The 15,890-nt window shown below is 47.1% G+C and overlaps 1 pseudogene; it reads left to right on the forward strand.

Moving 5' to 3' along the window:
- Positions 1-6,540: 6,540 nt before the first annotated feature.
- The window catches only part of LOC110545433 (glyceraldehyde-3-phosphate dehydrogenase-like), a 33,206-nt pseudogene continuing 23,856 nt past the window's right edge, over positions 6,541-15,890 (forward strand).

A 15,890-nucleotide genomic window follows, 5' to 3' on the forward strand; every position in this document is an offset into this window, starting at 1 on the left:
AGCTTGTTCACGGAGCTTAGGTGCCTCACAGCTGCCCGTGCCTCCAGCGCCTGGCCTTCTGATACCCTCTTCTGGTCTCTGAGGCCATTCCACTCAAATGCACAAACCCCCACACATATGCACGTAGTTAAAAATAAAAATAAAACTTAAATAAGAGGTTAGGCCTGTTGGCATACATCTTAAATCCCACACAGCCCTTGGAAGGCAGAGACAAGTGATTTTCTACATGTTGGAGGTTAGCCTAGTCTATGAAGGGAATTCTAGGCTAGACAGTGTTACAGAGTAAGACCTGGTCTAAGAAAAAAAAAAAATGCCTCCAGAGGCTCTGAGGGATGGCTCAGTGGATAAAAGTGCTCTATGCTCTTGCAGAGGACCCAGGGTTCATTCTTAGCATCTGTATTGGATGGCTTGCAACTGCGTGTAACTTTAGTTCCAGGGGACCAACACCCTCTTCTGAACTCGAAGGGCACTTGTATTCACATGCACACACCTCCACATAGAACTAAAAGAAAATATTTAAAAAAAAATGTTTCCAGAAGCCATAAAGATTGATCAGAACACAGACAAAAAAATCAATAATCTCAGAAAAGCAGATGATATTTAAAAATAACAAAGGATAGATGAAATTATTGAGTGGAAAGCACACCATCCAAAACAAAACAAACCAGCCCCATTAAGTAGACTCAAACGGTATTAGGAACCACGTAATAGAAGAGCGAATCAATGGAGCTGAAGATAGAATAATGGTGATAACGAATGTGAGCACACAGAAGTAAACTGAAGAAAGAGAACCGAGGCTTGGCGGTTACAGTGAGAAGAAAACGAACATTTCTGTCTTTGGACTTTGAGAATTAGAAGAGGAGGATAATGAAACTAGAAAACTAACAGAAGCAGTAACGATAGAACATGTCTTCGGGTTTTATTGACTATTGAAGAGACACCATGGCCATTTAATTGAGGCTTGCTTACAGTTCAGAGGTTTAGTCCATGACCATCAAAACAGGAGCATGGTGGCACATAGGGAGACATGGTGCTGGAGAGGTAGCTAAGGGTTCTACATCCAGATCCACAGGCAGCAGGAAGACAGTGACTCAGTGCCTGGCTTGGGCTTTTGAAATTTCAGAGTGCACCCCCAGTGATACACTTTTCCAAGAAGCCCACATTTAATAATCCTTCCCAAATAGTGCCACTCCCTGATGAATAAGAATTCAAATACATGAGTCTATGGTGGCATTCTTACTCAGAACACCACAACACAAACTTTTCCCAATTTTGACAAAACAATCATAAAACAAGATTCAGAAATAGGTGATGAGGACAGATGGGGAGCCAAAAAATCATACATAGGACATAAAAGGAGAAACTGGGATGAGAGGTAAAAAAAAAAAGGAAAGGGAGGGGGAGGGGAACCTACTAAAACACAATTTGTTTGGAAATGCCATAATTATAGTTAATACCTTGTATGCTGACTTAAAAATAAAAATACTTAGCCAGGCATGGTGGTATATACCTTTAATTCCAGCACTCGGGGAGGCAAAGACAGTTGGATCTCTGTGAGTTCAAGACCAGCTTGATATACAAAGTGAGTCAAGACAGCCAAGGCTACACAGGGAAACCCTGCCTCAAAAAAAAAAACTTATTAAAATGTAATTACATATTTTTCCTCCATCCCCTTTTCTTCTTCCAAATCCCCTCATCATACCCCTTCCTCCTTAAACTTCTGGATTCGTTTCTTTAATTTTTATTGATATATATGTATGTGCACAGGTATGTATGCATGTATAAATACGTAAACACAGCCTGCTTAGTCTGTTCAGTGCTGCTTGCATGTACATGATTTCAGGGCCAACCATGTGGTTTTGGATAACCAATCAGGAACGTCTTCCTAGGGGAAGACTACACCTCTAGCTCTTAGAATCCCCTGGTTGCCCATAGCTCTTTGTTTAGGATGGGACTCCATGCCATTACCCCTCCCACCTCAGCATGTCCACTGGTGCTATCCTTGTTCAAAGCTTGTTTTGGCAGCCACGTGGGAGCCAAAACATGTTGGAACAAAGAACTGGTACCCATTAGTTCTCCACTTGGCAAAATTATCTGTCAACAAGGAAAGGGAAATAAAAATGTTCTTATATAAAGAAAAACCAAGAGAAGGTTATTGTGGAACACTAGTTATAAAGAATTGTTGAAAAAAATGAAATAGAATAGAAAGAATGATTAAAATTGGTGAAAAATAAAATTGAAAAGAGTGATGACTGTCTCATTCTTTGTGAGTGCATTAAGTAATTTTAGACGGTGGCAAAAATACAAACATCATTTGCCATCGTGGTCAGTACTCAGGTAGGAAGCATTGTAATATGTATTTGAAAAGTGAGTGGTGGCGTATGCCTTTAATCCCAGCACCTGGGAGGCAGAGGCAGGCAGATCTCTGTGAGTTCTAGGACAGCCTGGTCTACAAATCAAGTTCTAGGACACCCAGGGCAGTTATACAGAGAAAACCAGAAAACCTGTCTTGGAAAAAACCAAACCAAACCAAACCAAACCAAACCAAACAAACAAACAAACAAACAAAAAACCCAAAACAAGAACAAGAAGAAGAAAAGTGGGTGTATGGCATCACTCAAGGCGATGCAACAGTGCTAAGAACCGATTGGGATGAATCCTGTGTGGGTGCTGTGGTGGTTTGAGTAAGAATGCCCTTACCCTCAGGCTCATATATTTGAGTGCTTGGAGGAACTGTTTGGGAAGGATTGGGAGGTGTGGCCTTATTGGAGGAGGTGTGTCCTTGGGGCTGGGCTTTGAAGTTTCAGAGCCCCACACCTTTCCTGGTAAGCTCTCACTCTGCCTCCTGCTTGTGGTCAGATGTGAGCTCTTACCAACTGCTCCAGTGCCATGCCTGCCTGCTGCTGTGTTCCCTGCCGTGATGGTCACAGACTCTAGCTCTCTGGAACTGTGTTCCCCCAATAAACTCTTTCTTTATAAGTTGCCTTTGTCATGGTGTCCCATCACAGCAACAGAAAAGCAACTAAGACAGGTGTGTGGACTTACTGATGTGTGTATCTGTGTATAGACAAATGTAGAGAGGCACACAAGCATATACTACTAACAACTGATTGAAGGACTTAAAGGAAAGTCTACAAAGATACAGTGGCTTTTCCCTAAATGTGAGCAAGTGTGGGTATGCACTGTGCATGGAGGCCAGAGGAAACCATCTCTCTACTTTATTTCTTTAGGACAGGGTCTCTCATGAGAGAGCTGTGCTGGTGGCCAGCAAGGCTTGGAGATCCTGTCCATCCTTCCCATAGCATTGGGAGTTCAGCAGCATATTTGGTCATACTTGACTCCTTATGTGGTTGCTGGGGATTTGTACGTAGGTCCTCATGCTCGCACAGCAAGCCCCTCTTGCTGAGCCACGTCCCTCGCTGTTTCTGATACAGGATCTCTGAACAACCCCACCATCTAGCAAAATGTAAATTCTATTTAGAAAACACTCCCCAACAGCAAAACAATGCTGCTGTTTCTCCTCCTTTTCCCTGTCCGTCTCCTCTTTTCCTCCTCTTCCTTCACTTCCTCTTCTTCCTCCTCTTTTTGTTCTTTGACTTTGAGACAGAGTCTTATTTAGCCCAGATTGACCTTGAATTTATGGTAATCCTTGTTTTTTTCAAATTCTACCACCACGCCCAGCTCACAAACTCTTTTTAAATGTCTACAAGACAATCACATCCATATCCATCATATCCTGAGAAAAAGAAATACAAACCTCAAGACATTTTAAAGATTTAAAATCACACAAAATAAGTTCCTGAAGTATTGAGATAGCAATGAAAAACAGAAAGCCAACAGGAAACTGTAAACACTGGGATTTAAAAAAAGACTCTGAAATGATCTGTGAATTAAAGAGCAAGTCTCGGGGCAACAGTACAGGAAATGGAATGAAATGAAATGTAGCGTATCTGTTTCTTTGGGCTGCCAGAAAGTGGTGCTGGGAGAAGAAACAGCACTTCCAAATCAATGAAAGTTATGCCATGTCAGCAAAAAATGGCCAAGTCCAGTAGGCAGAGCTCTTTCCAAAGCCCAAGAAAGTGGCAGGGATTTCAGAATCAACATTTTTAAAAAAGAACTCTAGAAATTGGACACTGGCCAGCTCTCCCAGGATCCCTCAGTACTTGTGGTTCCTCCCAGCACATCTCACTGCACTCTCCTACCCTAAACCTCTCCCTCCCCTAGGACTAGGCTTCCATGTCCATTCCCCCAACCTGATGCCCATTTTGGCCGTACCAGTCTCTTGGTCTTGGTTCTTGGTGGTCTCTTGGTTAGCGGCTCCTCTCTTGCTCTCCCTCTGCCTCTCTTCTCTCATGGTTCAGATTTATTCTACCAGCCATTTTCAGCCTGAACTCTTCCCTCTGCCTGCTTTCTCCCTTATATCTACAATGAAAATCTCCATACTTTAGGAGCAGTCATGTCCCTTTATTTCATTTCTTTCAGTAACTAACCCATTCATCCACCCACCCACCCACCAGCCAGCCAACCACATATTCGGCTCACCTACTTCAGCTGGACTTCCATTAATTGCTGGTGACTCTATAACCAATTAACCAATGAAAGTGTCATGGTACCACACTTCTGTTTTCTGCAAATGGCGTCAGATCACTTTGTTGGGGGCAGTGCTCAGAACCACCCACGTTCGCTAGCTCTCTAGCCAACTTGTAATTGTTTTGTTGTCTTCCTGTGTTCTTTTTAGGACTGTTCAAATATGCTTCACCACATTTAACTGTCCTGAGAACTTTTCCGTCAGCATCAGTTCCCGGGGCTGCGGTTGGGAACAATTGTCATCTATCCCCTCAACGTACTTGAGGCTGAGAGTCCAAAATCAAGGTGTGGGTGCGTCTCCCTGGACTTCTTAGATGTGGTGAAGAGTGGAATGTGTTTCTTGATTTGTAAATGTATCAGCGCAGGCCTCCATCTTCAGGCGGTCCCCTCTCTTCCTTCTTTGTGTATTTGCTACCCCTGTGTGCACATTTCCTCTTTTTATAAGGACACCAGTTGTATTAGATTAGAGCCCAGCCAATGTGCCTACTGTAAATTGACAGTATCTGAGAGAGCATGCTCAGTGAAGGTCACTGGGGCTGGGCTTGGGGGAGTTGCTGATACGTTCTTCTGCACTTACATAACTGGAAGGGCCCTGCGGTGCGGCCTTCTTCACTTGTCTCCATGTTCTTCAATTGTTTGATTGGATGCCATCCTGAAAATTGTTAAGTCCCAAACCAGGACAAAGGGCTGAGGTGCCCTATTTAACATATCAATGCAGACCTGGCAGCCACGGTCTCCCAGTGTCCCTCAGCACCTCTTTTCTGTTACAGCGTCCTCTGGCTTGCAGACCTGGCCCCTACCCTGAACTCTCCACCCCAGGGCCCCTCCCCTCGAACTTCCCATTCCTATAAAATCCAGGCATTTTGATTATCAACCTCCTTTTGTACTTTTGGCCTCCTGGCTGCTGTATTTGGTTCCCCTCTCTTCCTTCTCCTCTCCCTCCCTCCACCTAGCTCAGGGTCATGACCATTCTGGGCTCTCCCAGATGTCTGACTCTGGCTACAATAAACTTTCTCCTATTATTATTATTATTATTATTTTCATTAAAAAAGGTCTGCCTGCACTGGGCATAGTGGCTTGCATTTGTGATCCCATCACTCAGCAGGCTGAGGCAGGAGCATGCTGAGTTCCAGGTGAGACCCGGCCATGTAGACTCTGTCTCCAACAACAACATCCAGGCAAACAAACTTGTCCAGTTCTGGCTGCTGCTATTTCTAGTGCTCAGAGTCCCAGATGTCACAAGAGGTGGGACTCTTCCTTCCCAATAAAAGTGTGTGAAGGCTTAGAAAGATTGAAGATGTCCCAAGGGCTCTTCAGCTTCTCCACAGTCCTCCTCGGGTCTTTTAGGAATAAAACGAAGCGTAAGCCAAATTAAATAAATGCTAATCCTCTGTCATGGTGAGAGACCAAAAGATAAGCAGCGATTGTTATGTAGAGTAGGTGCGGTATAGCAGTAAGTTCCCTGAGGGGATAGCTACCTTGCTGCATTCTTTCCCAGTTCTGGGTGGGTACGTGACTCGTGACTCGGCTCACAATCTGCCTTCCCGCCTTCCCTGTTCTGGGTACGTGACTTAACTACGGCTTTGTTCAAACCACCCAATCAGACCCCTGTAACTATGCTTCTCGCTTCTGTAACCGCGCCTCCTGCTCCCAAGCCCTATAAAAACCCGTCACCCCAACCGAGAGGCGCACAAGTCCTCCGATAGGCTTGGTCGCCCCGGGTACCCGTGTATCAAAATAAACCTCTTGCGGCTTGCATCCGAAGGCTGGTCTCGCTGTTCCTTGGGAAGCGGGGTCTCCCCGTCTAGATAGGCTCTTGGGAGTCTTTCAATGGTTTGGTGGCTTAAGTAGTAGCATTATGGGGGTAGGCTGTGAGTTCCAGGGCCCCAGGGTGGCAATGACAGTGTCAGACTACCTCCTGCATGTGGCCCTAGGAATTATTCAGTAACAATGATGGCAGATAGGAGGAACCTAGAGGAAGCCACCACTGCCAACAGCATCTCTAAAGAAGGTTCTGGAACTGCGATTTGGAATGACCTGAAGGTAAACAACCAGCTTCCTGGCCACACTCTCTACACTCAAGTGCTCAACAGGCAGCTTCCCTAAAACCCTGGTAGCACCTACACAGATACAGACCCTGAGCGCTCCTTCAGACAGCAAGCATCTGTGCACAGCTTCTCTCTCTCTCTCTCTCTCTCTCTCTCTCTCTCTCTCTCTCCACATTTCTTTCTAAGACAGGCCCCTGAGCAACACACCTGCTTCACCTGATTGCTACCAGGTCTTACTAGCACAGCCCATTGCAGCAATGCCAAGGAGACTTAACCCTGTGCAAAGAGAGAAAGGCACTTGTGTATCTGTGTGTCTGTGCCAGGAGTGAGCGCCCTTCACCAACAGAGGAACTTGTGTGAAGTGACATCAGTTCCTCCCTTCCCCTGACAAAGCCAGCTTTTTCCACCTCAATGCTTTCCTTTGAGAGTCCTCCACCTGGGACAAGTGTGCTAAGAGAAGTCCTGACGTCTCGGCCTTTTCTTAGGATTAAACACAAAGGCCTTACCGTGGGTGAATAAATCCCCTTTCCTTCTTCAGTGGTGTGTGTATGGGTGGAAGCTGTCCTCTCCCACGCATTAGAACTCGCTAAGTGGGGTCAGGGCTGATAAATGGATAATGCTTTGCTTTCCTCCTCCTCTTCTTTTAAAGTTATTTATTTTTATCTTACGTTTATGGGAGTTTTGACCTCGTGCACCTGGGCACCATATATGTGTGTATAGTGACTGAGGGCCCAAAGAGGGCAAGGATCCTTTGAAACCAGAGTGACAAATGGTTGACGCCTGGCTGCCATGTGGGTGCTGGGGATGTTGTGCCTGATTCGTGAGACCCCAAAAGACTGCCAGGAGTCGGGTCTGTTGCAAAACACATGAGGATCTTTTCATTATAAGCTAGAGCTTGGGCTCACGCCCTCACTGACACAGCAGTTGAGGGTAGAGCCCTGTGTTCAGGGTAGCTGGGTGATTTAAAGGTCCCAGTCACTCTCAGTGTGCCCAAAGCAGGGGAATTCCTGCCTGCCCAGCGTCTGTTGGTTGAAACACAAAAGGGGATGTTGCATTTTAAACTGATTGGCTGTAGGAAGGCCCCGAAACCATTAAAGGTCTGGCTTCCCTTGTTTGGCTGTCCTAGGGGAGAGGGGAGATCTAGGCTGGTTTCCTAGCAACTGTATCTCTAGTGGGCAGGAAAGGAATGCAGTAAGGCTGGTTCCTCCCTGAAGGTGGCTGGACATGTCTCCACCTGTCTGGCTTTTGTTCAGGCTTGTGCTTTAACAAAACCTAGGGCCTCTGAGTCATCTCCCTAGCTCCTTGTTTTTGTGGAGACAGGGTTCATATAGCCCAGGCTGGCTTCCCAGCATCCTGCCTTCCCATCACTAGGTAGATTGACTGTGTCTCTGCCCAATCTCTCTCTCTCAGTCCTGCCTTTCTTATCAAGATTCCAATTCCACAGTCTAGGGAATCTTGAACCTGCTATATCTTCTGTTCTTCCCAAAGGGCACCTTGGTTTTGCACCTCAGGTGTGCCACTGCAGTGAGGAATTGGGCTTTCTTTGTCTCTAGCGGGGCTACCCTCTCTTTATCCTCCAGGCCTTGCCAGTTCCACCCACAGAAGCCCTTCCTCCTGTTCTGGTTCGGGGTCACAGATAACTCTTCGTTTCTTTGAAGGGAGAGTCCTGTTCCTATTCTCACTCCCTTTCTTGCTTTGGGGTGATTTCTCAGATAAAAGGGAAATTGCCCTCTTCAAATCGCACTTTTAAAACCAGAAGTGCCCAGAAATGCTTTGCACACCCCGGGAGCTTCACTTTCGGTTCTGGTCTCTTGAGGGTCATTTTAGGTCCTAATTAGGGAACTGAATGCAGATTTAAATTCAGTCTTTTCTGGTGCTACCAACGCAAACAACCCAGTGAAAGTTGAGTTATTCAGACACTGACTCTGTGGATGGCCAAGCTTGCATATGTGTAGGCAGTGATAGCTCACCAATGAGTTCCTCTGCCTGGTGGCTACCAACGGCCACACATTTCATAGGCTTCCACAAAGCAAAGTGTAGGAAAATACTACAACACCATTCCGGCTGGGCTGCTGCAGCCTCGGGAACCGCTGTGGAGTAGCTAGTTTCAAGTGTCACCTTGCACACTCCAGAGTCGCCTGAGAAGTGGGTCACAGTGAGGGACCGTCTGGATAACTCGTTTTATGGACGTGTCTATGGGGGATTTTCTTGGGTTAACTGAGTTATGAAAGACCTACTATGAACTGTTTCCTGGGCTGAGCCTCAGACTGAAGAAAGAGGAGAGAGTTAATCGAGAGTAAGCGTTCACGAAGTCATTCTCTCTCCCCCTCTCTCTCCTCTCGACTTGAATTTGGTTAGTTGCCTTGACTTCCCTGTTGTGACAGACTGTGATTTGGACTTGTGAGCCGAATAAACCTTTCTCCTCTAAATCACTCCTGTTAGGGCACCTTGTCACAGCAACTGGGAAAGAAACCAAGACAAGAACCGATTTTTGCAAGGGCTGACTGTTATAATTCATGATTAGACAACGCACCATATCTGATATAAGGAAGTTTATTTGGGGGAGGGGCAGGGAAGAGGGATTAGAGCCTCCCAGAGGAGACGTAGATGCGGATGATTGGACATGTAGACAGGTAGACAGATGGGGACAGAGCCATGGGGGCAGAGATGGATAGAGAGAAAAACATGGGGACAAAGGGAAGCTGGAACACACACACCCACACACACATACACACACATAAGACAGAGACAGAGAGAGAGAGAGAGAGAGGGAGAGAGAGAGACCAAGAGAAACTGAGAGCCAGTGGCAGGTGGGTCCCTTTTATCTCCGAACACACCTGGCACCCCTGGCGGTGGTGGTAGGTGAGGACCCTGAAGGCCGGCTAATGGGCTGGCTTGTGAGCCAACACTGGCACTTTAAAATAAGTGGAGGAACTTCCTTCTTTCCTTATTTGTGTTGTTATAACAAAACATCAGAGACTGGACCCATTTTTATAAAATGAAGTTTACCAGGCTCACGGTTGCAGAGGTTAAAGCTCCAATATTGGCCAGCCTCTGTTTGGCCTCTGACTGTGTCACAGCCACATGGACAAGCACGCCATGACATAGAGGAGGCTCATGCCAGAGGGCTGAGCGCCATGTATAGAAGAAGAAGATGCCTGTGAGCAAGATCAGACAGCAAAAGAACATGAGAGAGAGGGCAAGGAGAGCATCACTTGGTAACAAGCTACTTCCACTGTGACTGATCAAGTCCCAAGAGAGCAGCGGCATTCTCCAGAGACCTAACTCATTCCGAAAGAACATTGTCCTTTAAGTCACCTTCATTGGCACCTTTTGGGGAGTCAAACTATTGCAGGAATCAGACAGCAACTAGCCCAAGTAGGAAGGAAATCAGCACCCAGTGGCCTCTTACACTCACCTGCTCCCCACATCATTTCACTGAGGACTAGGCTGCAACACGCTTGGTTTACACTTATTATTATTATTATTATTATTATCATTACTGCTACTACAAGGAATACTACAAGGAACAGCCCACACAAGATGAACTCAATGGCATTTTTGAGGACTCTGTTTCATTTTGCTTTGTTTTGACATTTTTTTGCGTTATAGGTCTTTGGCTAGTTTGTTTTGATTTTCTTTTTTTGTGTGTTTTGTATGGTTTTTTTTTTGTCATTTTTCTTTTTTTTAGGAGAGAGAAAACATGAAGTTGGGTTGATAGAAAGAGGGGAAGCTCTGAGAGGGGAAAACATGATCAAAATGTATTGAATAATTTGTTTTTCAATAAAAATAACTTTATTATTAAATGAAAAAAGAAAAGAAAAGGAAGGGCATGACTCCTCCTAGGTGTGGCAGAGGAGAAAGTCTGTGGTGGATAAAAGGGAGAGAATAGCCATCGGCAGAGACATCCGGGAGAGCACAGAGTGGACATGACCTGAGCCATGTGAGGAGGGTAGAGAGAAGGGAGGGGGAAAGAGGAGAACCAGGTACAGCAGCCAAGAGGAAAAAACAGTTAGAAAGAGGGGGCTAACCAAAATGTCTGGGTTATGTGGGGAAGAGCCTCTAGGAGAAAGGCAGCTGGAGATTTTGGGGGGTAGAGGGTGCACTTTCAGGGTGACTAAAGGCCGGTGCTCTCACATGGTGATGCAGGCGGCTGTGGAAGTCCCTGCGCCTAGGCTTTATGTGCCAGCCATCCCTGTACCGGGTAGGGACTGAGGGAGGCTGGGCAAACCCGGCTTTGTTAAATAAACACCTCAGCCATTTGTGCTTAACAGTTGTCGTCGTCGTCGTCGTTGTTTTTGATGGAGATGGCAGTGAACAGCTATCAAGGCGTCTAAGAATAACCCAAGACAACTCGGCGCTGGGCCTGCAGCACTACAGCTCTCTACAACCAGTCGGGACCGTGGACTCTCACACAGACGCACTTTTTTCTCCTCCCCTGGGAACTTCAGAAAGGATTCTCTTTCAAGGCGGTCCTCCCACACGGCTGTTGGCAGCAGGCTTCAGCTCTTCACCCTGCAGGCCTCTTCACAGACGGTTTTAAGAAGCCTGTGCCACAGGCCAGCTTCTCATAGGGCTATCGGCCACGCTGGATTAGGAGGACACACTGTCCACGACAAATCCTCGTTTGCTAATTAGGTCTACAACGGTATGTCCAAATCAAGTCCCAGCAGAAGGAGTCAGAAACCAACTAATCATTTTTAGAGGACACAGTTCACCTGGGCACTAGTAAGGGCCCAGAGCAGGCTCTTACTGAGTAAGGGCGCCTTGCTTCTAAGGCCCCTGCATAAACTCAGGGGGCCATGAAACAATGTCACCCAGCTGTTGACGAGAACTGGATGACCCCAGACTGTGAGGGGAGAATGCAATGACCTGGTACTAAAGCGTCGTCTGTTCCCCAGGGGTTCATATGTTGCAAGCTTGGTCCCCAGGGTGGTGATGATAAGAGCTTGGTGACATCTGTAAAAGTCCAGGCCTAGTGACCAGCCCTAAGGTCAACTGGGGATGATGTCAGCTTAGAAGAGGCCAGGGAATGTAGTCCCTGTGCAGTCATGTTTGGAAATGTGACCTCCCTTCTCAAGAATGCTCCTGCCACTGTGACTTGATGTACCATTAGGTTCTCCCAGAGCCCAGCTGGCACAGGTGCCCTGCCCTTCAGTCTCCAGGACTGTAGCTAAGTAAGCCTCATTGTCTTTACAAAGTTAGCTAGCCTCGGGTATTCCTTACAGCAATGGGGAACAGACAAACATGCTCCAAGTGAGCCAAACGATGAAACAGTGACAGGAAAGATGCACACAAAGAGCAAAGAGCACTGTGTGCTTCGATTCCTGGATACTCTTCTCAGTCGGGATCGTGAAATACTTGAAGAATTACCACTAGTTGAGATAGTCAGGAAAGGGGAAGCCTGGGGCATTTTGGGTGTTTTTGTATGCAGCACCTACAGGGACAGCCTTCCATAAGCACATCCTCACTTCCATAAGCGCAGTCTCGGAAACGTCTGTGGATGGAGAGTGCGGAGAAACCGGCCTCAGGAGATGATCAACCAAACCTTGTTGCTTCTCTGCTGAAAGCCAAGATGGCGGCTGTGTGCCACGGGCTCTTCCCCATGCCCTCACTACCTTGCCCTTCCTTCAGGGGCAACAGCCACTTGAGGCGTGCTGTCTGCCTTTAGTAGTGGTTCACTTTAGTAAGCTTCACTTTCCCTTTGCACATGCCTTCCTCTGTTGTCTAACACCCACTTTTCTTCCGGTAGTTGACTTATTTTAAAACCACCGCTCTGCACCTTCAGGGTGACTAAAGGCTGGTGCTCTCACATGGTGATGCAGGCGGCTGTGGAAGTCCCTGCGCCTAGGCTTTATAAACGTTCAAAAACTCACCCAATCTTTCCTTAAAAACGTATTTTGGTTATTGTTTTAGAACTTCATACACGGTCTTTACATCATTTCCACTCCTCTCTTTCCTTCTAATTCCTCCCTTGCCCCTACTCCTTTTCAAATGCATGATCTCTTATGCTATAACTGCATTTATGCATATATGTATATACCTCACACCTACCGAGCCCAGCTAGCATCACTTGTATACATGTGTGTGTTCAGAGTTGACCACTAAAAATTACTTGAGCTTTGACTTCGTGCCTTAAGATGAAATATACTACCTTCAGTGGTTTTTTTGTTTTGTTTTGTTTTGTTTTTGTTTGTTTGGGTTTTTTTGGTTTTTTTTTTTTTTGTTTTTTGTTTTTGGTGTGTGCGTGAGAGAGAGAGAGAGAGAGAGAGAGAGAGAGAGAGAAAGCAAGAGCTGGACATGTGTGTGCAAACGTGGAGGCTGATGCTGGGAGTCTTGTGGATGATTTGGTTTATGGGATGTACACATGTTTTTGTTAAAATTCCAAGTTGGGGGTTTTAGTTTGTCCACACCTGTTAAGTGTCTCATACGGTGCATGGTCTTTGCCAGGTGGGATTAGTTGAATCCTGAGGGCTTTGAGGGGTGTAACTATGACAGCCCAGAGGAAGAAGGCGCAGCTGCTTGGAGGAGGGCTGCCTGCTGCTGGTCCATCCTGCTGCTGTGTTTGCTGTTTGCTGGTTACCTGGTCTTCTGGACTTCTGGATACTGGTATTACCCCCAAAGAATCCTACAACTCTACCCAGCGGGAAGTAGCAGAAAGAACTCCATTCCCTGTCCCCACGAACCTTCTTTCTCTCCTCTGCAGTGTGGGGGTAGGAAGACAGAAGTTTGAGGACTCTAAGTAAAGCAGGTTTGCTGAAAATCCTGAGCCTGCAGAGTGTTCTCGAGTGCTTTCCACCGGATGTGTTGACGAGGGCTTCTCACCGGAACCCAGAGCTTCTGGCCGGCCAGCTTGCTCCAGGGAGCCCCATGTCTGCCTCCTGAGTGCACGGGTTACAGGCGGGCTGCAATGCCCACCTGGCGTTGCTGTGGGTGATGGGGATCTGAACTCGCCTCAGGCGTGTCTGAGAAGTGCTTTACGCATGGAGCCGGCTCCCCAGCCCATACTCTGCCTTTTTAAGGACCAGCCTGCTCTGAAAACTGACCACATATCATCTTTCAACATGTTTTCTACTTTAAACATCTTGTCTTGATGTGTTTCTTCCCCTCCAGCCTAAGCTTGCCTTTTTCTCCCTTGTCCTTTCAATTTAATGAGGGTACTAATTCAAAGTGAAATTATTAATAATTTATTGGTGTCAAGGCTTACTTGTTCTACACAACTAGTTTGGATGGTTTTCTAAACTTATTATTAAGAAAAGTTTCCAGCCAGGAGCCTCAGACTGACAAAGGAGAGCTGCCTCCTAATTTGGGAAATTTGTTCTTGAAATAGCGTTGGCTTCCTTGCATGGAACAAGCAGCCACTGAGACAATTTTTTTTAATCTTATTTAATTTTAAAGAGGGTTATAGAAAGGGTCTCAGAAAACTTCTGCAGAGTGAAGGAAGGCAGGCACAAAAGGGTATATTTACATGAAATTTCAGTCAAGTCCAAACCAGTGTGCAGTGACAGAAAACAGGTCAGTTGTGGTTTGGGGCCAGGATCGGGGAGAGGGCTGTCGGCAAGGGGAGAAGGGGACTTTTTTAGGGTAATGGAAATGTCCTCTGTCGTGACTGGGACAGTGGTTACACAGCAGACTATATCTGTGAAACACATCAGACTGTGCACTTAGTTATATGCAAATTACGCCCCAGTAGCATTGATTTACAAGCAAGAATGAGAATGAACTCTGGAGTCAGAATCTGGACGGACCAGGATTCTGAGGAAAGTAGGAATAAACATCTATGTATTTTTTGTTTGTTTTTTCACCTTAAAGGTATTTTTGTTAGTTAAACGCATGTGTTCGCTTTATGCCTGAGGGGCCCCCCAGCCCTGCGTCCTTCCGCAGTCAATCCCCAGTGGGTTAGGCAAGGACTCGGATAGTCTAAGCTAGCTCATTTGGCAGCCCTGGGCAAGAACCTATGTTCTGTAGCTTGGTCTTCTTCGGGTGCAGCTGTATTCACAGCCCCGGAGGCCCCTCCGCCAGGGAGACTTTCCACGTGTGTCGTGGGCATGTTCTGTGCACCCCTGCAGGGATGGGCTCATGGGAGCCTGTGGCTGCTGTCCGGTTCGCTTGCAGCTCTCTGAGGCCCTAAGCTCAGCGGGTCACAGGGTAGCAGGGGCCCAGACCCCCTCTGCCCCGGCCCCGCCCCCCTGCTTTCCTTCTCAAGTCCGTAGGTGTTGCCCCTGCCAGCTGCCTGGATGTGGGCCCAGGAGGAGCCTGTCCTGCCAGTCAGCTGTCGACCTGGGAACCATGACAAGAACAGGGCTGAGGAGCAGCAGAGAGAACAAACGCGGATCACGGCAGACATAGAGCAAACATTAGCCCCACTGTGGGTAGGAAGCGTTTCATCTGAAGAGGCTGCCGTGTGTCCTCAAATAAGGGATAAACGGAGGCTCTCTCCTCTTCAGGTCTCAGAGCTGGAGGATTGACAGCGAAGCTGAGGACAACCTGAGTGAGCACCTTCAGGCTTCTTTTTGTTTGCTTTTGAGACACTCTCCCTATGTAGCCCAGGCTGGCCCTGGATTCTCAGTGCAGCTACCCCTCCCGCCCAGCTGCTGTGGTGACAGGTGTGCTGGCTCCTTCCTGCTAAAAGGCCAGAACTCACAATGCGCCCTTTACGGTCCCTGCTTGGGATTCTGCTGAACAACGGGAAACCATGATGGGCTGGCCATGGACTACTGCAGCCCAAGTGTGTGAGGAACCTGCTCCAACCACAGCCAGCTCTTTTAAGAAGCCTCTGTAGGGTTCTTGGCTGGCATGCCCAGTTCCGAGGGAGCCATGGAACTGGAGTGGCTTTGAGCAGTGTGAGAGGTGGATGGCCCGTGGTGTCCTCTCAATACTAAAGAGAAGCCTCTAACACCATACAACGTTGAGGCTGGGTCTAACCAGCCAACTTTCCTCTGTGGCTCGTGTTGGGTCAAGGCAAGAGCAAAATGTGAGTCTTTGTGGCTCTAAAGGAAGGGCAAGTGCCCTGACAGGAACAGAAGGCAGCAGTAGCTACTGAAGCTGAGGGGATGGACATGGGGTACCCAAGGCGGTCAGGGGAGGCAGCAGGAAGTGGGTGGGCTACACGAGAGCCAAAGTGCAAGGCCTTGAAGCATCTCTGCTGTTCCATCAGACTCTACTTAAAGAGCATGGATTTGAAAAGTATATTCTTTAATTAGAAATTATCAACTCCAAACTTTGTGATTTAAGGGAAGATGCTGAGTCCAGGCA

This window comes from Meriones unguiculatus, chromosome 16 (assembly GCF_030254825.1).
Source record: "Meriones unguiculatus strain TT.TT164.6M chromosome 16, Bangor_MerUng_6.1, whole genome shotgun sequence".
Classification (NCBI taxonomy): domain Eukaryota; kingdom Metazoa; phylum Chordata; class Mammalia; order Rodentia; family Muridae; genus Meriones; species Meriones unguiculatus.